At 34.8% G+C, this 27,141-nt stretch overlaps 1 protein-coding gene across 1 annotated transcript in view; it reads right to left on the reverse strand.

The window, feature by feature from the left end:
• Window positions 1-27,141, reverse strand: part of LOC131432544 (acetylcholine receptor subunit alpha-like 1) — a 328,833-nt gene that overhangs the window by 262,477 nt on the left and 39,215 nt on the right. Inside the window, exon 2 of the mRNA XM_058598881.1 lies at window positions 7,586-8,731. The gene's annotated coding sequence lies outside the window, so the exon portion shown is untranslated. The remainder of the gene's footprint in view (window positions 1-7,585; window positions 8,732-27,141) is intronic.

Here is a 27,141-nt window from a genome sequence, read left to right on the forward strand (position 1 = left end):
TTCGATTAAACTTTACGAACTGAGCAAATGTCTGCGTGTATATGTATATATGTGTATGACAAATATTGACTCTTAATTTTCTAGGAGATGGCTGAACCGATTTTCAAAAATTTAGATTCAAATGAAAGGTCTTATGGTCCCATACACAAGTTCCCGAATTTGATATCGATCCTACTTCCGCCATGGTTCCGGAATTGCAAAATAATATGCACCAAAAAGGTGAATATAATGTCACAAAATTTTTTCGGAGACGATTTGAGTCTAAGGTGCAGAAAGTTTTGGGAATTCTTTTAAATTGGGCTTAAAACTGTTTCAGTTTGTAGTTAATACTACCTGATGATTTAATGATCCGAATTTCACTATACCGGTATCCAGTTTTCGGAGCTCACCTCATTTTCTCTAATTTGGTTGAATCGGTTTTCACCAACTGTGGTAATGTAACCAAATATAGTACTTAAATGTAGTAGTACTATGCACAACAAGTCTTTGAAACTGAGTTCTAAACTTTTATTAATTGTATTATTTATATTATTCTTGCTGAAATATATAGTAGATAATAAATAATATGAGAAGAGCATCAGTACGCCACTAGGTAGATTAAAACAAGTTTTTCTTTATTTTACACACGAATAAAATGCTTCTGGAGTTGCCAAAAGCTTTTGATTTGATTTCCAGATTATAATATAAAAGCTGACATAAATTTTGTATCTAAAACTAAAACACTACTGAAAATGCCCTACAACCAGAGTCCAGTGAAGATAAAAATCGTATATCTGGCAACGACATAAACATCACAAGAATTCTGGCACCACTTGCATTTGTATTTGTGTGCGAGTGACTTTTTGAATCTTCCGGAACTTGTAATTAGAAGCATAACAATGTCTCCTTCGATCTCCAATCAGAGCGCTCAAAAAAATGGTAAACAAACAATCGAGCATTATAAATCGAGTAAAAGCTTAATTTCTTTATCGTAGTAAAGATAATCGATAATTTTAGGGGAATTATAGTAAAATGTACTGAATACTAAACACTGATGAGTACTTTGACGTAATACTTGGCAAAGATGTCACTGACAGTCATACCGACCTAGAAAAAAAATTCGACGAATAGGGTTTCCGCGCGAAATATAACTCATAAGTACTACATTTAGCCCACAGTAGTAATTATGTACATCAGTCCTAATTTGCATTACTTCCGTATCAATTTTATTTTGCAATCAGCACAAGTTACTTAAACAAACATTACTTTAAGGAATCCCACTTTATCCATCTAGTCACTAGTTATTTATTTTGTAGGAATCTATTTAAACCAAATTCCCCTGTTTACGCCATGAAATCCCATTGAAATCCAAGTAAACATAATAAACATTTGTTTGGCGATATAGAAATAAAGAGATATATTTGATAATAATAATGCCCTTGCATAAAAACCTATCACTCCTTAAATCAAACAACCATCAATTTCAAGAAACTGATAGGAAAAGCAAAACATGTTGGTGGGCGGTATATGACATCACACGCGAGCTGTGACTTCGTGACGCGTCTTGACGTAGTATGAGTGACAAGTGAAAAACAAACGCACGTCGTAAGATCTGAAATCATGGTTGGCTTAGTTATGAAAAGCGTACGTATGTTACCTGATAGGCGATCGCCTCAAGTAGAACAACTCTACTCTCCAACAAATGAAAATTCCCAGGTGTTACTATCTGAGGGAAGCCTCACATGTCAAGCACACGTTTGCTTCTCGTGGAATTGAGTAAGTGTGAAAATTGTCAAAACTTCTACATAGCCCGGACTCAGCGCACAATTTTCTCATGTTCATGGACAGTGTTTTAGAACACGCACAGAAAGAAAAAATGAAATTTACACGACATGTAATTCAATAGCAACATGAAATAGACATGGGTTGAATCGAAAGTTTGGTTGAAAACTATCATCGATGAAAACCTAATTGGATTGCATTGAATTTTCAATTAATAGAACTGTATCTTTCAATTAACGCTTAATTTTGCGATTAAATTATATTAAAACGTACAGAATTGTGAAGTAACTTTAGGTTTAATTGTCTGCTCCAAATATGTGCATGAAAATACATGTAAATTCACAAAATATTTTTTTCTGTGCGGTTTATTCGCATAAAGAAGTTTACGTTTTCGAGGTAATATTTTTTTCTTGATGCCTATTTATTAAAGAACAACTTTGCAATTCTGGTTTTTACGTTTGGAGATGGGGTCAATCACATGAAAGAAATTATGGGCTATCCTGAATTAGTTTTGCAATGCTCTTCCAGAACAACAAAGAAGAAGAAAAAGGATTTCGTATAATCCAATCTAAATATGTGTAGTCTCATCAAACTTTCGTATCCCACCTAAACTTTTGTTGTTCCTTGGTAATTCCACTTTGGTATGTCAATCTAGCTAAAGTAATTTGGCTCAACTTTTACCAACAACCTCCTGTTGGATTTGGTCTGAAATCAACTCTATAGTGATACATACAATATTGACACGCACACACAACCGAGCTAACCAACCATCATTCGAACCCAACATAATTCGTTGTCTTTCCATGACATTGCATTAATAAATGACGTGAATTTTGCCGCCTTTCTAACATGACCACCATGGAGTAAGTCACTAGTAATTCTCTTTCTTGGTCTAATTAGATAGCTAGATATTAGCAATAGAGTTGTTGTTTTAAAGTGATTATCGCAGTATGGTACATCGAAAGAAACGAATCCGCTTTTTGATGAATCGTTTTTCAATTTTGTTTTTAGTCTGGGTGTGTTTGCATGATCCGGTGTGAAACAACCGTTGCTCATCCTACACTCGCTACTCTCGTATTATCTATTATTATTCACACAGTTTATGCACTAATCCAATCATACTTAAACTCATTGTGATTATCACATGACTCAGGACACCACATCCTCCCATCAACAACCAAATAAATGAGCAATGCAACATTAGTAAAAAAAATATACGGCAAAAACTTTGTTTTATTTCCAGCTGGTTGATGCTGATGAAAATGTACATGCACTATTTCGATTAAACCCAAAAAACATTTTTCATGAATTAGATTTATAGAAGTAACAGGAGCGCAGCATTTGAATAGTGCGTATCAATTGGCGTAGCAAAATCCTGCACTCCTGTTACTTCTGTGTATGATAGTCATCGATATATTGAGCGGTAATCAGTTTTGACGTTTACGTCACTTATACGTTATATCACCGAAATCGTAAGTGACAGCCTTCAAACTGTGAACTTCAAACCTGTTTAATGAACACAGAGTAGCATTAAAACGAGCCTCACTTTGTTGAAATGTTATTTCCGAATCAGACAGTGATACTGATAACGATGAAGACAATTTTAAACTCCAAGTAAAACCAAAATTCATCTTATCCAAATTCATTCGTTTCAACATTCATTATAATATCTACAATAAATATGTGATATGAAAAAATAAAACTGACTATTTTTATTTACTGTGACGATAAAGAAACGAATAAAGGGTGTTTTATTTGCCTTCATCAGGCTATGCAATCACTGTGACATTCCGACTTTTGAACGGCCGCTTCCGTTTCGGCACAGCAAATGCAGTGACATGCCGCCTCAGTGAAAATAAAAAAATATCGGTGACAACGAATTTGAGTTTGCCGGACGGACGCTACACTGACGGCAAGCTGCACTGAAACGGCACGGTGCCGGATAAGTGCGAATGCGCATTCACACTTATCCGGCACCGTGCCGTTTCAGTGCAGCATAGAAAACGAATGAAATTTATGTATTTATTTATAATAATATCAGTATCCGTGCATGATTCATGATTCAATTTAAAATTTTCAGTGCTTAAAAGATACTGTGAAATTTCATCCAGATCCGACTTCCGGCTCCAAAATTAGATGGCGTTGAGTGTCAAAACTTTCAAACGGTCATACAAAATGATGCAAAACCGGTACACATCGGTACGTACTGGTACGGAAGAAGCAAACATCACCACCTTGCACACAGCCTGCTTTGTTCAATTTTGTATAGCATGCAGGGTTGTCACATTTAAATCTATATTAACTTGACGCAACTGTTTAAAAATTGAAAATGTTATGGTAGGTTATACCAAAAGAAAGTTTTTGATTTTATTTAAGTTTGAAATAAAAAATCTTGAAAGAATTTTCTAGTGATATTTCTGAACATATACGTAATATGAGAAAGGCATCATTACACCACTAGACGGATTAACCCCTCAACACTCAAGAGAAATATGTTTCCCTTCTATAAAAATCGTTATCGATTCTTCAATTACTACACCGAAACCTCCATTTACAAACTAAACGGGGGTTCGTAAATGGAGTTAGTTTGTAAAAAAAGTTTACGTTATTTGGGATTTGGTTCGTAAAAAAAGTTTACGTTATTTGGAATTTACTTCGAACAAAAAAGTTTTGTGTAATTATTGTGGAAACCCCCAATCACATGGCCATTTTCGGAACGGATGTGATAAGTAGGTGCAAGAAAAAGATGTTTGGGGTCAAAATCCAAGATGGCGACTTCCGGTTAATCGATATTCCTTAAACATCCTTACAATGTGGGTATTTTCGAACCGGAATTGATGAGTAGTTGACGGAAAACGATGTTTGAAGTGGTTCGGAAATCCAAGATAGCGATTTTCGGTTTGTCGATATGCCTTAAAAACCCTTACAATGTGGATATTTTCGGAACGGGATTGATGAGTAGATGACGGAAAACGATGTTTGAAGTGGTTAGTTACAGTTTTAAATTTCGACATGCTAAAAATTAATATTGAGTCGAAAAGGTTCCTTTATCAGGAAGAAGAGATTGCCATACTGAAGAGGTATACATTGTTTCATCGGATTCGAAGAAAGTCGATCCTGCCAGTTTATCTGCTTTTTATTTCTGGAATTGCTCATAAATGTTAGAAATTCAGTGTCATGTGGTTGTCTAACTGACTCTTACCACTTGAGCCAAATAATATCCCTTTTTCTCAATGGCTTACAAAATGTTAAATCATATTCCGACGGGCCAGTTGACATTAGATTTTGACAAGTTTAAATGAAAAAAAAACAAATGTGTCGTGATGAGAGTAACAGTACTTTTTTCGACTTTATCACGTACACTAAAACAACTGAAATTATAAGTGTAGCACTTAAAATAAAAAAGAATTGAAGAACACGGTCATTGATTTGAAACCAAATTTTAATGTTTGTGGTTACTTCCAAATATTAGATTGAGACTTTCAGTTGTTCAATAAAATATTGAAAGCATACAATATAACTATAACAATATGAAATTATTATAGCTGTTCAGACGTCTACTTGTTATGGTCATTTCGAAATGTAGTGCAACATTCAAACAATAATGATAAGCAGGAAACACCTTTGTCAGAAGCATAACTTTTTTTTAAACGATATATAATCATATCGTAATGATCGTTAAAAAATACCGATACAACTGAACTCATCATTTTGATTTTTGAAGCGCTTTCAAACATAATTTCCCGGTATATACTCATTAAACCCGTCCCGTAAATACCCATATTGTGAATGTTTTTAAGCAATATCAATGAACCGGAAGATGCCATCTTGGATTTCCAAACCACTTCAAACATCGTTTTAGTCATCTACTCATCAATCCCGTTCCGAAAATACTAACATTGTAAGGGTTTTTAAGGAATATCGACAAATCGGAAGTCGCCATCTTGGATTTCCGAACCACTTCAAACATCGTTTTCCGTTCTCTACTCATCAATCCGGTTCCGAAAATACCCATATTGTAAGGGTTTTTAAGGAATATCGATAAACCGGAAGTCGCCATCTTGGATTTCCGAACCACTTCAAACATCATTTTCCGTCATCTACTCATCATTCCCGTACCGAAAATACCCATATTGTAAGGGTTTTTAAGCAATATCGATAAACCGGAAGTCGCCATGTTGGATTTCCGAATCACTTCAAACATCGTTTTCCGTCATCTACTCATCAATCCCGTTCCGAAAATACCCATATTGTAGTAATTTCCATGGAACCGGAAATTGTTTTCATTATATGCAAAAACCTTCCTCTACGAAGTTGGTTCGTAAAAAAAATTTACGTTATTTGGGATTTGGTTCGTAAAAAAAGTTTACGTTATTTGGGATATGGTTCGTAAAAAAAGATTACGTTATATGAGATTTGGTTCGTAAAAAGAGTTACGTAAAAAGAGGTAACGTAAAAAAAGTGTTCGTAAACGGAGGTTTGGGTGTATTAAATAGATTTTTTTTACTAAATGTAAAAGAAAACTTATTTCCGAGGCGACATATGTGTTTCTGAACGAATAAGTAAAACGAACTATCAATCTTTATTGCACTAAAAAAGTTTGTGCTAAATGATGTGTAGAAAATAGAACACATAATAAATGTGTTATGTGCAACGTCCACAAATACATGAAATCGTTTAGTAGAATGCCATAACTAACTATTTATTTTACTATTCTGATAATTAAAGCAATCAAAGTAATAAATTGAGTTACGATATAATAAACCCAACTCTTCTTTTATTTACTTCTAAGAATCACAGGGAAAAATATTTCCCATGAAATTATAGGAGACTTATGCACCCTGCTACGTTTTTCTGGTGATATTCCTTAATTTACACCCAAGCGAATCAAAGTCTTGGCATTACAATCCTTTTGTGGAATTTGGTCTTTCTGTTTCAACAGACTTCGCAGCCGATTCTTAGTGTACAGAATCATTGCATGGCTAGTGCTATGGATCCTACTGACACTAAGAATCCTTCCAGTTTACACTCCCAATAGCTAAAATATTGTCTTGTACTGACATATTTCGTCCTGCACATCTTATGGTCGTGAAAGGGTTAAAAAGGTTTTGAGTACAAATACCCGAAACCTAACCATCACAACCACACAGCTCACACGCTAATTCATTCATACTCAAACAAATGATAATAACTCGATTCCACAGGCTATGGCCTTTATTACTGGTATCACTACACGGTGAAAACCAAGTGAAGTGAATGTAGATAATTAATACGGATGTCGCTTTGGAGAGAAAACTAATTACTTCAATGAGCTTGATGTTATTATGAACATCACGTCGCCAAAATTTTGTTGGCAAAATGGTGATTTTTTTCACTACATTTATCGATATATTCTGCTTAATACTGGTAATAGGTAAAATCAAGTGAAGTGATATGTGAGTGAAGTGAAATTGAAAACGGCAATATGAGCCTATAACTTGAGATTTAGTTCACACAATGTCAAAATCAATTGTTTTGAAATTAGTTTCATTCTCTTCAAACATAAGAGTACATAGACAATTAAAATTGATTATTACAGCCATCGAAAAAACAATCAGTTCAATAGCATTCAGTTCAACTCGCATACCTTTGCAAACTACAATATAAAACAAACCGCATATGTGATATAGTGCAGTAGGGTATGAACATACGACTGAGCAAAAGCAGTTGCTTTGAACTCAATTGCAACAGACGCATAAATACTCATCCGAAATCTTTAAAGACATTACATATTCAAAAGAGACCACAATTGAAATCACAGTTTTAATGTTATTACAATACTTACGGTCGATCCGCAAATCGGTGCATCGCCTGCAGCTGGCAGCCTAGCGCCTCTGCGGAGCCCCCTCCTGTAAGAAGGCGGCACCTTTGGCACCTGTGTAGGGCGCCGTCCTTGGAATTCGTTCGAGTATCGTTGTATTCACGAAACTTCGAAGGTTACGTTTTTCCCGTGGCTACGTTTTCCGGATTTCGATCAGGGTGATTCAGTACCACCGATATCGGCGAGAACGAACATTGAGTTTATCAACGAATTTTCGAAAGTGACGTATAACTTGTCCCCAAATTTACGAGTGCACTGTGATTGATTGTGGCTTATAGTTACTTTGCATAATCATATTAACACACATTTTACACGTCGAGATTTAAAGCCATTTATATGAATTATATATTATTCATTAACTACACTAACACGCTAAAATATCTGCCAATCGAAATACAGATACGTTACTCTACTGTAATTATTATCGAATAGAAATAGGATGCGGGACTATTTTGAAGGTGATACGAAAGCCCGAAGATGAAAACACTCCCGTTGAAGCCTTTTGGGTCGCACGTTCCATGAAAATGATCGGTTCAGATCCCATTAAGCTTTGCTCTACTACACTGCATTTATTTTCCGGATGTAATCACACGCACACACTCACTTTCAGTTTGTTTAACTTGTCGTTCTTTTGCAATTATCTTCTCTCTTGTCTCTTAGTTCCAACTTTGACAACGAACTTTTGCCTCAAAACACTAACGCTAAATTATTCACACTCGAGTCCCTTGAGGGCGATTTTTTTTAATCCTCGTGTTTGGGTCACGGTCGTGCAGTTCGGAAGCGATGGGAGGTGTGCGATGGCAAGTAAACTTTTCCCACCCAAGGAAATTCAAATGCTTTCTCTTCCTCCGTTGTTCAAACTCTTGATCGTGACTGCACTATCTTCACCATGCCGAGTTGTCTGGAGTTCAACTACTCTCTTCTTTCGCATTCATTAAAACTCATCAAATGCAATTATACTGTTCTGCTTTCGGTTTGCTTCTGTTCGTTTCCGGTCGATGCGTTTTCGGTGGCAGCCTTCAGCTTTCTTGTTATCCTTCCGACTGGCAGCGATTTTCTCTCCTGAGTAGCGTTTTTTCCGATGGCCATTTAACTCGTCGGCATTCGTTCCTGTAAAAAAAAGTGGAAAAATAAGAAGTAAGAATTGAGGAATGTGATTGCGAATGTAAAAGTTGGCCAAACTTATTTCCTCTGTCAGGGAATGTTACGCCTGGAAGAAAAAGTAGTAAAAAAGGCACACGTGAAGGGGGGAAAACTCGGATAAAAGTTTCATTTGCACAAACAACTTCACTCACGTACACATAGAATCCGATACGGGTAAGCCTGGGGATCTTTCGTACTTTCGGAGTAAAAATGAAACATCAAAAGAGAGAAATGTTTTGATGTGTAATTTATGGCTGTTGTGTTTGTGGCTGTGATGGAACGGAATGGGAAATATCAAATACCAAGAAATCAGGAAAAGTACTTAACAGGAAAATGATGTCACTTGCAGCAGCCGGAATTTTCTGATTATGATCCTATGAATATTTGTTGAGGCGAATGCATCACCCCTTGTTACTGAACGAGTAAAAACCGCTTGCTGTGACACCACCTAAGAAACGCCAAATTTTCAAGTCACCCTCAGAATCCTATGGATATACAAAATCATACAAAAAGAATTCAGTCATAATATCATTAGATCACCCTTCGTGATAAATATTTGAACAAGGCTACCAAGCAAAACAAAAAATATTGCACTCTCGCCGGAGAGTCCTGTTTGTTATTTAAAACAATTTCAAAAATCGTTGTTCGTCAAATGACAGGTTTTTGCATGACTGGTTTGCACGTTAGAAAACATTTCAAATGGAAGAAAAATGTTACTTGCCAGTACATAAAACATTGAAGAATGTCTGAGTTACTTTGTGCACGTCTTTTGTATAGTAAACCAATAATTTTGCCCAGATTTGCCGACCCATTAGACTCAAGAGTCATTTTCCGAAAAAGGGAATTGAATTTTCTTCAAATAGTTGTAACTCGCAAACTGTTATTGAGCTAAGCTCAAGTAGGCCGTCAGTAGTTACACTTCGTTATTGACCGAATTATTTAAACAGCACTATGAATAAAAAACATTCTGCTTGAGGGAAGCAAATCATTTTCACTGTGCATACCATCCTACTCAAAACTATCCATTGAAAGGTCCATAGCGACTCCGGCCATGACCAAAAGCGGTGTTACTGAGGAAGGAAAGGAGTGTTAGTTCGATACTAGTTGTTTCTAGAGACCGGGGGTACCGCTGCATCTCCAGACTTTGTTCCCAATTGTTACTTTGCACTTTAAAATTGATATAGACTATCATCTTTTGAAAAGGGCTAAACGTTTTTAATCAATATTTTTCAAAAAGTTATTGTTGAAAAATGACCAATCCTACAAAAAGTGTTGCACTAGCGATTTTCACAAAATCAGGTAAATTCTGCAAAAAACGTCTAAAAACGTGCCTTATCCGCCTAGCAGTGGTAACGTAGGTAACGTACCTTTTTTTATCAATTAGCATGTGTTCAGCAGTTTTCATGAAATTATTTTAATAATCGTTTTAAATTAATTATAATTTAAACTGTAATTATAATTTTGGAACTACAAGACGAATCAAAGATAGAAAGTGTAAGAAACCTTAAAATTATTCCTTACAATCTAAACGTGTGAAAATCGATTAAGCATTCCATGAGATGTGGAAGTGTGTTCCTCTCTAAAGTTTTTGTCATTATTTATTGTACTTCCAGAAACGCTATTCAGAGACCAGCATAACAAAAAATAGTTCGTATGTCCACGAATTTGTATGACGAATAAATTGAAATAGATTGGAGCCCAACTTTCAAGACTTTTTGGTATCGTCATCTTCTATGATGGTTTGAATTTTTAAAAACTCCCCATGTAGCATGTTAAGTTGCTGTCCTGTATATTTCTACTGATTGTGCAATTTATCAAGTTAGTTCATATCACTATTCTAGTAACTGTTGTGTTATGGAAAAAGCGCAATTTTTCTGTGTTGTGCAACATACTTTCAAGTTCATCCGTTATTACGAACATTTATTCAAAACGATTGTGCAATTGACACAAAAACTCATGCGTCAATCCCATCAAAAAGGCAGTGATAAAATCAGCGAGAAAACAATTGTGAAACTCGTCCAATCTACTACGTAATGTAAACAAGAAATGGAATGACGTTTACAAAACCATAACAAACATATATTCTAATAAATAAGTTTCACATTTGATTTTCAATACAACTGCTCTCAACACAAACATGGATCTTGTAAAATAATCTGCACATGAAAAATGATAATGCACATATTGTAGAATTAATCTTTTGTGTTTTTGTAAATGAAAAATCGACAACGAACTGCAATTTTATAGTTTAGTTTTAGTTCGCTCGTACATCTCAACCAAGTCAGTCGATAAACCAAAACCGCTTACGTTCGGGACAGAAGAAATCAAGTACAGTATTGTGTAGTGAACAATAGAACGATCTCGAAATGAGTGAACCAAACGAACAAAAGCTACCGCCGGTACGAAAGAATACAATTATTGTTGACTTCAGACAATGCAAAATTCGACCTTCGATACAAGAACTTGAAGGTTTGCTTAAGGCGCAAATGCATCTTGACATTAAACGTGTGCATTTACTTCAATGCAATAAAACCAATAATGTTGTTTATATCCAGTTCTATAAAGAGTTGGACGCAATTCAATTCGCTAAAGACAATAATAATGGGCACTATGTGGAGCATGAAAATATCAAGTACAACATTCCAGTATATATGGATGATAGTGCTATAGAAGTGCGTGTGCATGATCTTCCCTCAAGCGTCATCGATCCTTATATTTGCAAAACCATGTCCCAATACGGAGAGATTCTCTCTATCGAAAAAGAAAAGTGGAAGAATTTTTTCCCCGGTATTCTAAATGGCGTACGTTTGTTACGCATGCGCTTGAGGAGGCCTATACCTTCTTATGTGACATTCGGTCAGGATACAAGAATACCGTGCAAATCATTTGTTACCTATGACAATCAGATGGCCACATGTCAATATTGCCAAAAAGCTGTTCACTACGGTAAGCCATGTGATAAACCGGACAAGGAGACAATTATACCAAAGGACAACGGTGCTTCCTTTACACCAACCCCAAGCAACCCCAGTACACCTGTGACAGTCACCAACAACAGGGAAGTATCCCCTTCAACTAAACCATCCAACGTAACCCCTATAGAACAAAGTACACCAGCTGCAGTTAACAGCTTACCATCCAACCAACCAGTAACTGCAAACAGCAACTAGCAATGAAATCAACAACAATACCACGGCAATGGATGACAAGACGAACCACGAACAAACTGCCCCTCAATCCTCGCAGGAGAAAAATGGAAGCTCCTCTCCCCCTAGAAAAAAGATGACAACGAGATCCAATACAAAAAAAAATATCTAAAAACTCAGCTAAATCGGCCACGTAAAGCTTGTACGCGAATAGGACTGAATGAAATATCTTTTAAATAAAAAAGAAATTCTGTGAAAATAATAGTCTATTATTTTTAATGAGAATCATCGGAATGGTGTTTAAAATACGTGTATCCAAACATGCTTCAAAAGTCTCAGACGATTTTGATCAAACTGATGTGTAATTAAACCTGAAAAATCTCGAAATGATTTTTTCTTGAATATTTTCCGATATGGCATCGATTGTAACAGTAAGTTGAATAGAAAATGGTTCACCCAACGTAATGACATATATTATCTAAATAACAGGAAACATTGACATGTTAATATTTCGGAAAGAAATTCTCTACGTTTTGTTTTTTATCAGTTTCAATCTTCTAGTTCAATTAAACAACAATACGGTGTAGTTTAGTTATCTTAGAGGGCCCGACTTTTGTGATACGCACTGTAGGTATTATTTTTTGGCAAGCCCGTGTGCTGGAGTTGCAAAAACAAGTTGCACAAGCGGTAATATATAACTATGGGAGTAACTATGATGAAATTAACTTTTCGTTCAATATCTTTGAAAGGTGATGTCAGGTCTGCTTATTTTTTTTTGCGAGATGAAAACCGAATGCAAATTATCCGATTAATTTTTGTTTTCATTGTGTATATAACGCTGTATTCCTGCAACTTTTATGATAATAATCTTATGTCTGCAAGTTTTACGTTCAATTCAAACATCATGCACAACTTTTTTGCAAGTTTTGAATTTTATATCAATGTTTTTCTAAAACTGAATAAAACTGCGCACACTGATCTAAAAATTCAAGAGGCAGTCAAAACAATGCGGACTCTGCAGAAATATATTTTTTATAGCAAGGTTATCAATTCGGCTTAGCATTTTTTGCCTTACGGAAAGCATCAATCATTTCACTAATTTTTCTTCCACAAGAGATTTATAGCAATTTCGACGTATATTGTGCCCGGTGCAATTATGACAGCTGTATGGAAAGTTTTTGATAAGTTGCACAATTGTTATAGTTACTTCCGTTTTACATGATGGGAAATTTTTTCTAGAGCTTTTAGTGAAATATTAACAAGTTGGTGATTTACTGCACAATTGTTTTAGATGTACTTAAAGTTGTTCTACAGTGATTTTTTCGGTAGTATTGTGAAGCTTAACAGTGATACGTTGCACAACCAATTTTAATTTATATTTCTAAACATATCTAACATAACTTGGGTCATCATCCCGTAATTTCAAAATTGGAAGTCGGAATCGGATACAATTTACCAATTTTGTATGGGAACATAAACTCTTAGGAAAAATGAAATTTACGCTTGATGTAAATTCAAGCATGCCGTAATTTCTTCGGTGACGCCATAATATTACATCTACTAACATGTCAAAATAAATTTAGTGTCTGTATCGATGTAAGCTTCAGCTGAATTAACTGTGAAGTTAATGATATGACTGTGAATTGTGAATGTGAGTGCATCTGTTAAGATGTAAATTTTTCAAAGTGTGCAAGTTTATTTTAATTTGAGTTTTTGTTTATTAAATTCGTTTCGGCCTTCTTTTAGCTACTTTATTACCGATGCTTCCGGAAACGGAATCCGGAAATCGGTGTAGCCAAAGTCAGTCAAATTCGCTTAGTGATCGTTAACCAGATTCCAGATTGTTAATTAGATTCGAAATTTTTGAAATTCAGTGTAGCCATCTTAGCGAAAACGAATCCGGGAACGAATGCCGAATACCGGTAAAACTGAAATATAAAAACCGATAAACCCGATAAATTTAAAAATTCATAATTTTCACACTAATCATCCTGTATCTCCTGAATTAGAAGTCGGATCTGAATAAAAAACAAGCAGTTTTATGGTATCTTAAGACCTGCCATTTGAATGTCAGATGGACGAAATTGGTTCAGCCATCTACTAGCAAAATAAGTTACATTATTTTAATTTCATTACATAAATCATCATGTTGTTCCGGAACCAGAGGTCGGATCCAAATGAAATTCAGATTCCCTATTGTTGAGTACAGGACTGTTCACATGAGTTCAAGTTTGTGGAAATCAGTTAAGCCATTTCCAAGCAAAATTAATGAACTTATTTTTCACACACAAATTTGCTTATTATTATAATTATTATTATTATTACTATTTTTATTATTATTATTATATATTCTATTTTGTTATGTTGTATGATATTATACTGCATTGCATTATATCATATTATATTGTATTATATTATATTTTATTATAAGTATAAGTATTGTGTTATATTGTATTATGTTATGTTATATAGTGCTAAATTATATTATATTATGCTGTGTTATATCATCTTATATTAAATTATATTATTTTTTATTATGTTATATCACAGAGAACAGATATCCAACAGACATTCATACGTGCAAAGTCGTGTGCAACGGTGATTTTTAATGGATTTTCACTTGTATGCTTTTCACAGCTTTTTAAAAGTGTTTGTACTAGCTTGGATGTGATATATTATATTGTATTTTATTATATTATATTTATATTATATTATATTATATTATATTATATTATATTATAATATATTATATTATATTATATTATATTATATTATATTATATTATATTGTATTATGCTCAAGTATATCGACAACGGGGAGGGGCAGGGAGTGCATCAGGGTATCTTACAAGTGAATGACTGGATGATGGAGTGGATTGCCAACCTTCACGCGGGGGAAGCTTTGTGTTTTTCCCCGAAGGTCTGAAATTAGTAATACGCACCCTTCTAACAAACAAACCATCAGGCGGGTTTAAGCTGGTACAGCGAAATTCTTTATTATATGGCCGGATGTTCTTGCTGGAAGGCGCCGGGTCCTCAAAGCCAATTTTGGCCTTCTTAACAGCAATTATATGAAAGCTATCTGATAATCAAATTCGGATCTACTGTACGTCTACCCGCATACATTGGTAATGCTTGAACTGATGGTGGCTTCACACATACATATTGCGCTATTCAAAGAGATATTTTGTTACTTCAAGAGATCAACTGACGGTGGTTAAACTGAGCCTCGATTGAAGAGAAACGAGTGATGAACTGAATGCTGCTCGTTCGGGCCGTCAGCTAACATTGTGTGTGTCAGAGAGTGAAGTTTACTGCACTGGAGAGATCGTCAATGTGTTGCACATTCAGTTTCAATTGAATTGAATGAAGTTTTACTGCACTGGCCCTAGCACAAAATTTGGCTAACCCCTAAATGACCAAACCTGCATCGGCCAGAAATAGTCGAAAACACGTTTTCGTTGAGAGCTTTTGAGAGTGTTATGCCAGCTTTGAATACGATTTAGCACGAAATACTTCATTAATAAGGATGGAAGAGGATCTGGGATATGTCTCGGCAAACAATACGATTTCAATAGTAAATACGCCGATAAATAATTTTAATATTGATTGAATTAGGAAAAAAATGAACGTAAAGCGCAATGAAAAACTGTTTGAAACTCGTTTTAAATTCAATACATTCAAATAAGTCTATCTTGGCAGCCGACTACCGAGAAAAAAAATCAATGATTATTCCTTGCATCAGCTGCGAGTGTGACGCCTAATCAAACTAAAAACCTTAGAAAAAAGAAATTCTTGCCATTGCGGCCTTTTACGTCATGGAAACAGGAACCCAATGGATCCATTCTTGGTTGGATTTTTTTCCACCACCAAATTCCACACGGCCTCTAGGCTGACCCGGAGGAAGATGATAACCACTAACAAACTCCTAGTAGACCCCAGCCCCTGGCAGTGCGTCGAATACTGTTACATGCACAAAAATAGTGTCCAAGAAGAAGTTGTAGGAAATCAATAGGTCGTGTCTAAATATCTGTTTGTTCGAATATGGCATTGCCTACAAACGGTTTTAGGAGCAGTTTTTCCGTTTATCAAATTATCGTAAAATGTTGGTTTTAATTATAAGTTTAATGATGCAAGTGCTTGAGCTCTTTTCTATGAATATAATATTATATCAACAATTTAGACTTTATATAAAGTACGATGGTATTGTAACCGTCTCCGCCTGTGTTACCTGTAACATCTGAGACTGAGTTTATCGTAAAATGACCAATGGTCGAATTGTCGATTCCCAACTGTTCCTCGATCCATTTGCCAAAAAAAATGCCAAAACCAAAAACATATAGACTTTTGAAAAACAGTTTTGCAGGACAAAACTGGTTGAAAATTCGGAGAATTTCCGAGTGTTATCAAAAATAGCTCTAAAAAATATGTGTTTTTGTGATCTTTCGCAATTATTACACACATTCAAATTGAAGCGAATTTTCTTCAGATCATTGCAAAATTGATCTTAATCTGTGTAAAACTTAGAAAATTTCACAAAACTAACATTATAAGTTTGTAAATTGAATTAGCATCGTTGCGAAATAATTTGTATTTCATTTAGTACTCCAAATCGTCAAAATGCAACGAGATCGGTTATATGGAATTCGTTGATATTCCATGACAAGCGTGGAAAGCTTTTCCAAAAATGTGTCTGAATGTAATCCTTGCAGCCAGAAAAAGGTTTATTCGAGAAAAAAATATCATGTCATCGCATTATTTTTCCAAATAATTGTGAAAGATCACAAAACACTCATTTTCCAGAGCTGTTTTTGTTAACACTCGGAAAATCCTCCGAATTTTTCAACCACTTTTGCCCTGCAGATAGATAAAAGTTTTTCAAAGGTCTGTATGTTTTTGGTTTTGGCAAATTTTTTAAAGATTTCCATCGAAAATTTCCTAAAACCACCCACGCGCATGGTACTTTGGACGATGATCTAAAAACAAAAAATACAATAATGAATTGTTATTGTCCTGTTGGATAAGCATATTGCCAACACGATGACAACCATATCTGTTCATAAGCAACCAAAACACGAAATAGAAGCAATAGAAAGTCATCGCAACAAGTAGCATAGTTAAAGAAACAAGTGCTCTTAATTGACTTTGAGCATGACTTGGTAACTGGAACAACGAATATGAAAGAAAAACTTTAGTTTTCTCCTCACAGCAGCACGAGGTGGTCTTTTTCATTTATTCATTAGATCATGAATGTGTCTGCCAGCTGATGGTAGCATTGCACGAAGCATTCACGATTTGATGCTGCACAGGTTGCAGACAGGAACATTCGGTTTTTGTTCCAATTTTTTTTCTTGCAGTTAGTCGTCCTTCGGATAAAAAAAATCTTGTCTTATATTCAGGGGTAGGGAAACTGAATCAAGGAGTACTGGGTTGAACTGTTACCGACTACTTTATGCCACTATTCACTGAGAGGTGGAACCGAGCTTTGACTGGATTTGTGCACTGCGAGACATTGGAACTGAACCGGATCGGAACGGTTGTAAATGACCTTTTAAGAGGAAATCCCGTTATCATTTTTAACATTCGTTTACCGTCAGTGAATAACAGTTCAACTGCAAACTTCGTTTTCGCTTTCTGTAATCATTTCAAGAAACTGGGTAATAAAAATTTACCCTATGTAGAAGCTCTTGAAAGGTACAAACCGTATGTTCATATTAATCCTGAAATTAATCCTTTATCTCATTATGAAGTCAAATGCTAATAGAGAAAGATGAGGTAAAGTACATCCTTTCAAAGAATTTTGCAGTATCTTGCCTTCAAATTTCATAGTTCATTCAAGCAATATTGTTGATTTACCTAATATTTTCCACTTTTAAATAATCTTGTAACACCTTGTTCTGACTTACTTGCATTTCTATTAAATTTCTATTTAACAGTTTGATTTATATAAACGTGATTACGAATAAAACTAATACAAAGCTAGTGTCTGTTTTAACTAATAAAATATGTTTCGTAAGCCCGCTTCACTCAATCACTGTAAATATTCGGCATTTCTATGTGTCGTTTTTTTATGATACGCATTGTGCGATAATTCGTTCAATTCATGCAGTTGAAATTTTACGCGCCTCGTTCATACCAAACAATTTAGAAAATTTCAAATTTGAGTTATTTGTGGTAATCTCATTCTACTTGAAATTTCATCATAAACTCCTGACCATAGTGATATTCGCGACTAAGCTCTACTCATTCTTGTATAGAGTCAATTTTGAATAGACGATAGTGAAGTAATGAGCTATAAATGTTATTTTAAACCAACGCACAGTGGTTCAAAGCGCAATTTCACGCTCTTAATTGATAACTCATAGAAACGTGGGTTTTGAGGTACAGTATTTTCAGCAAAGTTTCTCAGAATGATAGATGTCATCTTTTGGCAAATATTGTTTATGTGATTAATCCTCCTTAAAATTAAGATAAAAATATTATTTTTGCTCAGGGCCAACATAGGGGCTAAGTTACTTCGACAAAATTATGCAAAAAGTTATTTCACACAAATTTGCTAAAGATACTATTCCCGTAACCTGCACAGATAAAAATATTTTGTGATTTTACATTTATTTTCATGCACATATTTGGAGCAGGCAATTGAATGGAAATTTACATTACAAAACGAAGCGGTTGGTAAATATACAGTCTTGTTCAATGAAAAACTAAATGAATTTTAATGTAATTTTACATCAATCATGGTTTTAAATCAGATTTTCGTTTCAACTGATGTCTATTTCATAGTATTATCGGTTTACATGTCGTGTAAGTTTCATCTTTTCTTTCTGTGTGAGTGTAATTCATGATATAATGTATTTTCTGAAAAGGGTATCTTAAAATCAGTTTTTGTATGAAAACATACATATTTTCAATTTATATGAATTTTTCATGTTCTACAAAGTTTTTTATCATTAAAAACTACACAACTTTCTCAAACATACAATGCTGCTATCATTTCAGTTCAATGAAATAGAGCCATTTTTCATTATTTTTTAACAAAATTCCAACATGTCTATCATAAAAAGGTGCAGAAAGGTGCAGATGAGACTACTTACATATTTAACTACTTCAAAAGAGCTTTCATACCATGGTTGAATTACTCGATTGCTATCGTCTGCAGGCGAGATATATTCTTTCCAAATATCCTTGTCCTTGACATTTGCAATGATAAGGTTCATTGTATATCAGATCAGATTTCAGTATATATTCGTTAGCATGCACGGACAAAATTCCGATTCTAGAAATGAACAAAACGAGTCATGATTTGGGGAAAATAGTATATTTTCATGTTATGATAATACACCATGATTAAAAGTTTTCGGATCAAGATCTATTTTTACTGATTTCGTTGAAATTTAAACATAACGCTCTTGGCGTTGTTGGGTATAACTTCAGGCGCGTTTCTGATATGATGGTAATCTTTGCAACATAAGTTCAGGCGTTGTATTAAAATATAAAGGCAAATGGAAAGGTGTTTGATTTCAAATATGAATTAAATGGAAAGGTGTGATGAACGTATTTTTTACGGGATTTAAACTAAAGTCTCAAATTATGCACATTTGAATAGCAAAACAGTGAACATTACGGCGAGTTTTTTTTTAATCTGGATTATTAACAATTAAATTATTATGTTTTTGAAAACCGAACACGCCTGAAACAACGTGTTTAAACACTTAAACGAACTGCATGACAAAAAAAACGTATGAATCAAATCTCTTAAAAAGAAAAACTATTCATACAATATGTAATATTGATGTTTGCAAATGAAAAACGTAACCGTGCTTAGTCTCTTATGATGTCAATTTTCGGTTCATTATCTATATATTGTCAATTCTCTGTCAGCCGGTGATTAAAACAACACAATTCTCGGTTGATTTTTCATTAGGGCGTAAAAGTAAGTCACAGTTTCTCTTTAATCACTCTCTCTTTCGATTATTGTGATGTGATTCAAAAGGTTTTCTTTGATATCACTATTCTGTTTGAAAGTCGAAAGTTTCGGGTATCATTTCATGCAAAGAGTGGAGTGATAAACGTGAAAACCGCTTGGTAATTAATAGAAGAGAAAGTTAACAAAGAGAAACTGTCACTTACTTATACGCCTTTTTGAAAAATTAACCGAGAATTACGAAATGAATATGCCTCAGAGGATCAAGTAAACATTTTCTGTAACTCTTGCTTTTCAATGACTGCTTTATTACTTTACCATTAATCTATCCATCACATCACTTGAGGCAGAGGGTTCAAAGTGATATCCGGGTAGTAAATTAGTTACGAGCTTTGAAAGAAATACATTCCTCAAGTTACGCGTTTTCGGACCATGATTAATTTTCATGAGAGAAGACTTATTGCTCATGGTTTCATGAGAAGTTAAAATTATTGGTTTCATGATTTTCTAATCATGACAGCAGTAACGGATTTCTTTCCGTGTGGTAACTCTTACAATTATTAATTTTTATGGACATCGAAGTCTACAAATAGAAAAGTTTAGTAATCATTACAGACGTTTTTTGAAAGTAACTGTCAGACGTTTTTTGAAAGTGAGATAAGAAGCCACGACTTTGAAAATAGGCAATCATCATGTCGAATTACATTACGTCATTTTCGAAAAAATTTTCTATAGAAAACCTATGCGGATAAATATCCTCTATTCATGAATAAATGTGGAGATCAATAAACGCTTACTATATTGTGCGGCTTATAGCGATTAAGAAGTGTCTTTTATACAGATGTCGGAAGTATTATACACGCAAGCAGTCCAGATTACTTACAAATCGTAATCCCATGATTTGGTTATTAGTTACAAATACTCGTGAATGGCCAAAACAGTCCAAGAATAATCTGTCGGACGATGCTTAGAGTCTATTAGCTGGTTAAGAACATTTCCAGCTATCATAAAATAAATACAAATAACTAAAAAATGAGTTTTGATCATACTTTTCTCTACCAGAAGATGACATAATTTAATTCGATTTGATGATTGCTTTTTTTAAAAGTCGTGACAAAACAGTTAAATCATATTTTGTAGCAAGTACCATAGTAATGAATATATACTGAAATCTGATCATACAGCGAATCTTATCATTACAAATGTCAAGGACAAGGATATTTGAAAAGAACATATCTCGCCTGCAGACGAGTAATGCAATCACTGTATGAAAGCTCTTTTGAAGTAGTTAAATATGTAAGTAGTCTCATCTGCACCTTTCAGGACCTTTGTATGATAGAAAAGTTGGAATTTCGTTAAAACAATAATAAAAAATGGCTCTATTTCATTGAACTGAAATGATAGCTGCATTGTATGTTTGAGAAAGTTGTGTAGTTTTCAATGATAAAAAACTTTGTAGAACATGAAAAATTCATATAAATTGAAAATATGTATGTTTTCTTACAAAAACTGATTTTAAGATACCCTTTTCATGTTTTAAATACATTGTATCATGAATTACACTCAAGTTACGGGAACAGTATCTTCAGCAAATTTGTGTTAAATAACTTTCTGCATAATTTTGTCGAAGTAACTTAGCCCCTATGTTGGCTCTGAGCAAAAATAATATATTTATCTCACTTTTAGGGGGATTAATCACATAAACAAAATTTGTCAAAGATGGCATCTATAATTCTGAGCAACTTTGCTGAAAATACCTCAAAACCCACGTTTCTATGAGTTATCAATTAAGAGCGTGAAATTGCGCTTTTGAACCCCTGTGTAACGAGTTGCAACACTCACACCAGTATAGACAAAATCGGTTTGTTCGGCCATCCACTGGTAATAACTGATGATTCCGGCACAGGAAGACGAATCTGAATCAAAATCGAGAGCATTTTTTTAGGGTTCTTAAGACCTTTCATTTCAGTCAAAGATGGTGAAAATCTCTTCGCGGATAGCAAGTGATATAGTTTTCATTTTTTAACACATATTGCCCTGTAATTCTGGAGCCGGAAGTCGTACCCAAATAAATTTCTGTAACTTTGTTTGGGACAATAATACCTTTCATATATTGCATTTAAGATAAGAAATCATAGTTTAGTGTTTCAATGGCTAAATTTCGAGTTTTACAAATGCTTCAAAATTATTTTATCGGCAAATTCTTCAAAAGTCATCGAACATTTTCAAGTAGTTTTGAAAGTGTTTTACTTTTTACATATAGTTTTCAGCAGATCCCTCTTTGCCATTTCAATTATTTGTGTATGAATAGTGTACTACAGGGTCCGCCATGTAATTTTTTTTAAACTTGCAACAAAACACAAACGGTTCATCCGATTTCAAATTTTTTTTGGCATTAAAAATGCCTTACTCTTCACTATACGGGGCCGGGTGTCAATTAAAAGTTTCAAAAAAAAGCCGCGTAACCTTTTTGTGTCATAATTTTGAACGTTAATAACTCGGTCATTTGTTGATGGATTGTTATAATTTAACAACCAATCGATTCGGAAACTTTTAACTTAAACATGTATAACGACGTCGTTTCAGTATTTCAATAGCATACTATTGAAAAAATGGTTGGAATCGACCTATGTTTTCATCCACCAATCCCTGCTGTACAAAATGACGTCAACTTCTTGTTCGGAATAGGAGGCGTTGCGTCATGCATACAAAAAAAACACCGCATCGTTCTGCGTAGTATAAAGAGAAATCTATAAATATAGGCTGCACAATATTTCTTTGCCTAGTTGATGTTTGACTGCGAATGAAACAATTAGCTCGTCCAGTGAGCTGATGACTGGATTGTATATGCGTTCACTTGCTGAATTGTCGCTTTTGCATTATGTGTTGGTGAAATTTCCTGCTGTCTGCACAACACCGCTTCGTGTTCGCTTGAATATCTTATATATCATCTAGCTATTGAAGAACCGAATCAGTGTGGTTATCGGTTCTTTTGAAATATCCCATGTATTTAGCAAATTGTTGGTCGATTTTGCCATTAAAAATGCCTTATATTTCGCTTCCCGAGGCTGGGTGTCAAATTAAAACATGCAAAACTAATCGCGTAACATTTTTCTGCCATAATTTTGAACGCTCATACCTCAGTCATTTGTTGATGGTTTCATATAATTCAACAACCAATCGATTCGGAAACATTTAACTTAAACTTATGAGATAACGTCATTTGAATAATTCGATTGCATTCCTTTGAAAAATTTATTTGGTATGAGTATTTTATTTTGGTTCTCTGGTGTCTATCAGGCTAATTTAGTATTAACGGCACTAGATCTAATTCGGATCTAATTTGCAGCGCTTGTTCCTCGATGATTTGTTAATGGATTTTCCTAATTTGAATGATTCCAAAGCTTCAATATTGTAAGCTTAAAAATGTTTTAATTTGTTAACGGATCGGTTTGCATACTTAAATCTCCATTCCCATACGAACAAAACGTGACAATGTGACTGAACGAGTTGTTGTCCCACCAGGAATTAAACGCTTCAAAAGATTCAAAATTAAATTCTGAAACTTATCTAAAAGCGGCCTCCTCGGTTTGGTAGTATAAATGAGTTCCACAGGCTCACATATACAGTACAATTAGATGCAATATCATATAGTATCAAAGATAAACTAAAGGTAAGTTTACTTGCGATTTTACATGATCAAAATTGAATATAATTAATTATCAAGAAAGAATCTAATTGTCAATTTTATCATTCGCTAACAATCTAAGCGCCTCAACTAGAGCAAGTTTGTAATTAGTCAATTGAAAAAGTTTTTAGTTTAGTGTATCATCATCATTATCATCTTTATTTTTGTATTTATTACGAAGACCCTAGAAACGTTCCATTTTTAATGTTATTGTGCTCGGTCGTGTCTTGAATACAACCCTCTAATTTTTCTTATTAAAGTACTATCCTTCCGGTTAATTCCTCTTCAAGTAACGGAAAGAACCAATCGCTAATAATGGAGCGGTAGCGCTCGCTATTGACCGTGGCGGCGGTTCCTGCCTCATTTTCGAAGAAAAATGGCCCAAAAATGCCGCCAGAGCAAAATCCGCACCAAACCGTCACTCTCTGAGGACGGCTTCTCCATGATCACGTGCGGGTTTTCCGTCCCCCAGATACGACAATTTTGCTTTTTAACATACCCGCCGAGATGAAAATGTGCCTCATCCGAGAAGATGATTTTTTGGCAAAAATCGGCGTCTTCTTCAAGCTGATCGCAAAACCAGTTTCAAAGTAAAACTGCACTATTTTCACGCGTTCTTCTAGCGTATACACAACCATTTTCGTTCAGCGAAGGGATAAAACTAAGTTTCTGTCAAATCAGAAGTGACATTAAGGTTACCAATGTCGAAATAACCGCTAGTTCAATAAAAAAGTTAGATGGCGGACCCTGTATGTCTAAACGATCTCATACATCCAATTATTTTCCAAACTAACCAAACTAATCAACTCTACGCTTCTTAAAAATGTTTAAATCATATAATTTTCAAAAAATTTGCTCAACTTTATATTCAAATAGTTTATGGCTTTGTTCTGAGAAGACTGTCCAAATTTTATTGCAAATGCTGTGAGTGTTTAGACTCTAGCGCTTAAAATTCAACCAGAAACTTTTTTCTTGCATACTAATATTAGTACAAAAGCCACATGTCATTTACAGCAATGATGTTAGGTTAAATTTTCATGCAGATTTAAAAACGATCGTTTTTAGCTAGCAATAATGAAAGTCAAGTACACGAGATTTAAAAAAAATTCCATTTAACATTTGAGAATAAGTGAAACGGCGGGTCAATCACAGGTTATCATTTACTAAGCTTATTTGTATATGTGTACTGAGGTAAACGGATTGCGCAAATAATTTTCCCGGAAGGAGTCTAATCCTCACGATTTCCAATTTGGAGTTATTGTTCCAATTGTCATTTCAATAATAAAGTCGCCATATTATTTTATCGATTTCAATCAACGATTTGTGGTAAAATCGGATGCAATATCTTCGCTTCGGCTCTTAGAAGTATAATAGCGGATACATCTATCTTCATCTTAGTCTTAAAGTCAACCTTCGAACAAAGACAGTAGATTTCACTCTAACTAATGGTTTTCGTGTATTAGATGACTACTGGAGCCGTTACCCTATCACTCATATAAAAAAACTGTCGACCGGCAACTGAGATCCACGACTGTCACAGACGACATTCGTCTGTGTGATACGTGTGACATTCATATATGTATGACTACCCGAATAGCAGGCAACGTCAAAGTGTTCTTGTTCATGACATTCAATAAAAATGTCTTCTGTTAGCAGTACTGGTTTTGACACTTCGAAGAATTTACACGCTTAGAAAAAGTTACTCAGAGTTTGAGTACTAGTTACTCATTTTCAAATGATACATGGAAACGTCAAAAATTGAGTAGTTATCATCAATGATATTGAGTGACTTCTACTCTAAATTTGAGTTTAACGCAAGAACTCGTTTTTTTGTCACTATTCGCAAGATCAGTCTAAAAGTTGTAATAACCGTTTGTAGCAACAAGTTGTATTTTTTGTTAGTGAGATCGCGTGTTTCGAGGGTGAGTCGCTTAACACAAACGGTGTTGTGTCTGCAAAAACCGGAATGATAAACTCCGTGTTTTGCTTTAGAATGGAAACGAATATGCTCAAATGTCATTTATGAGGAATAAGTGTATGATTGGTGCCTGAGCATAACTGACATGTATGTTAATTTGCGATTGACACACAACTCCAAGCGACCACCACTTGATATAGTATTGAGTTCAATTACTTAATATTTTAATACAATACACTCAGAAAAGGAGCAATTTTTTTGCAAATTGGGTATATGTGAAATAAAATTTCACTCAAAATTTGAGTGATAGTTACTCTATTTTTGGTACACGTACAAATTAAGTATTACTCAGTAAATGAGTAGATTTTACCCAAATATCGTTTCCAGTGGAAGAACTCAAATTTGAGTAACTTTGGAGTTACTCTAAATTAGAGTTGTTCCACTTTTTCTGTAGATGAGTGAGATCTTACTCATTTTTGAGTAAGTATTTTTAAGCGTGTAGAATGATACCCTGAAGTTTCTAACTTTAATCGTACAAACGAGTTGTGTGGACTAATGATCCTAGATCCTGGGATGTACAGTTGAAGTTTTTCCAATGAAACATATCACAAAATTACGTGATATTGATTCAATTATGGAAACAATAAAACTTGACATTTCTGATAGTCATATCGAATATGGTCTAATAATAAACACACAAGAACCACACCAGACTGGAATATTTCCGAAACCGGAATAGCTTAGTTTTCATGCAATTACCCATGCATCAAAACCAGCAGTTTAAACCTTTTTTTTTGCTCCGCCATCAGAACGAATCAACAGAATAAACCCCTTCCGAAACGGGTAAATCAATTATATCTGAAAGGTGAAATAAGTGAATCACAGTCCGGGGAACTCCCACTTACTGCGGTGGAAAATGAAAATCACTGACCCTAGCCGGTTCTCCCGAAGGCAGTCAGCGGGTGGCTCAATGATGACGAATGCTCCGTCAAATTAAAGCATTTCCGGCTGTCGGTGAAGGAATGGTTACGATGCTTTCGAGCGGAAATTCAATCACCTGGCAGGATCGATGTTCGGCTGGCAGACGGAGGCTTGCGGCGTCAATGAAATACTAACGGATGTAATAAAGAGTACCATGGCTGACGATGGAAACGCTGGCGGGCATACTGGCGGTCATGCACCGTACGTCGATGCATGTAATGAAATTTGGATGCATGAAACTGATTGCACCGCACTGCCGCACGCTGTCATATAGGATCGCAGACAAAAGTGTGCAGTTCAAGTAGCGATTTCAATTGACAGTGGGTTTGAATTCAGTGAACGTCTGTAATTCAATTGATATGCTATCTTCCGAACGCTGCGGTGTTTGTGAATGGTTTCAATTTGAATACGTTTGAGAATAAATGATAAGCTGTCTAGTCGAAATTCTGAAATAGTTTATGTAGCTAGATCTAGACAAACGAATGAAGCTATTTCATTATCAAAAACGAAGTTATCAAAAATTCAAACTATTTGAACCAGAGCCATTTTATTTATGAGAACGCGATTATACTGCCGACCTCCTCCTGGTAGCAGGATCCCCCAGAGCAGTGTGTTCCAGAAAATATATTATTAAATTAAAAAAAACACGATCGAAAAATATCTAAAATAATAGTTAGGTATACATCAGAATTTGATTTTTGAAAATTTTATACAGCAT

This window comes from Malaya genurostris, chromosome 2 (genome assembly GCF_030247185.1).
Source record: "Malaya genurostris strain Urasoe2022 chromosome 2, Malgen_1.1, whole genome shotgun sequence".
NCBI lineage: Eukaryota > Metazoa > Arthropoda > Insecta > Diptera > Culicidae > Malaya > Malaya genurostris.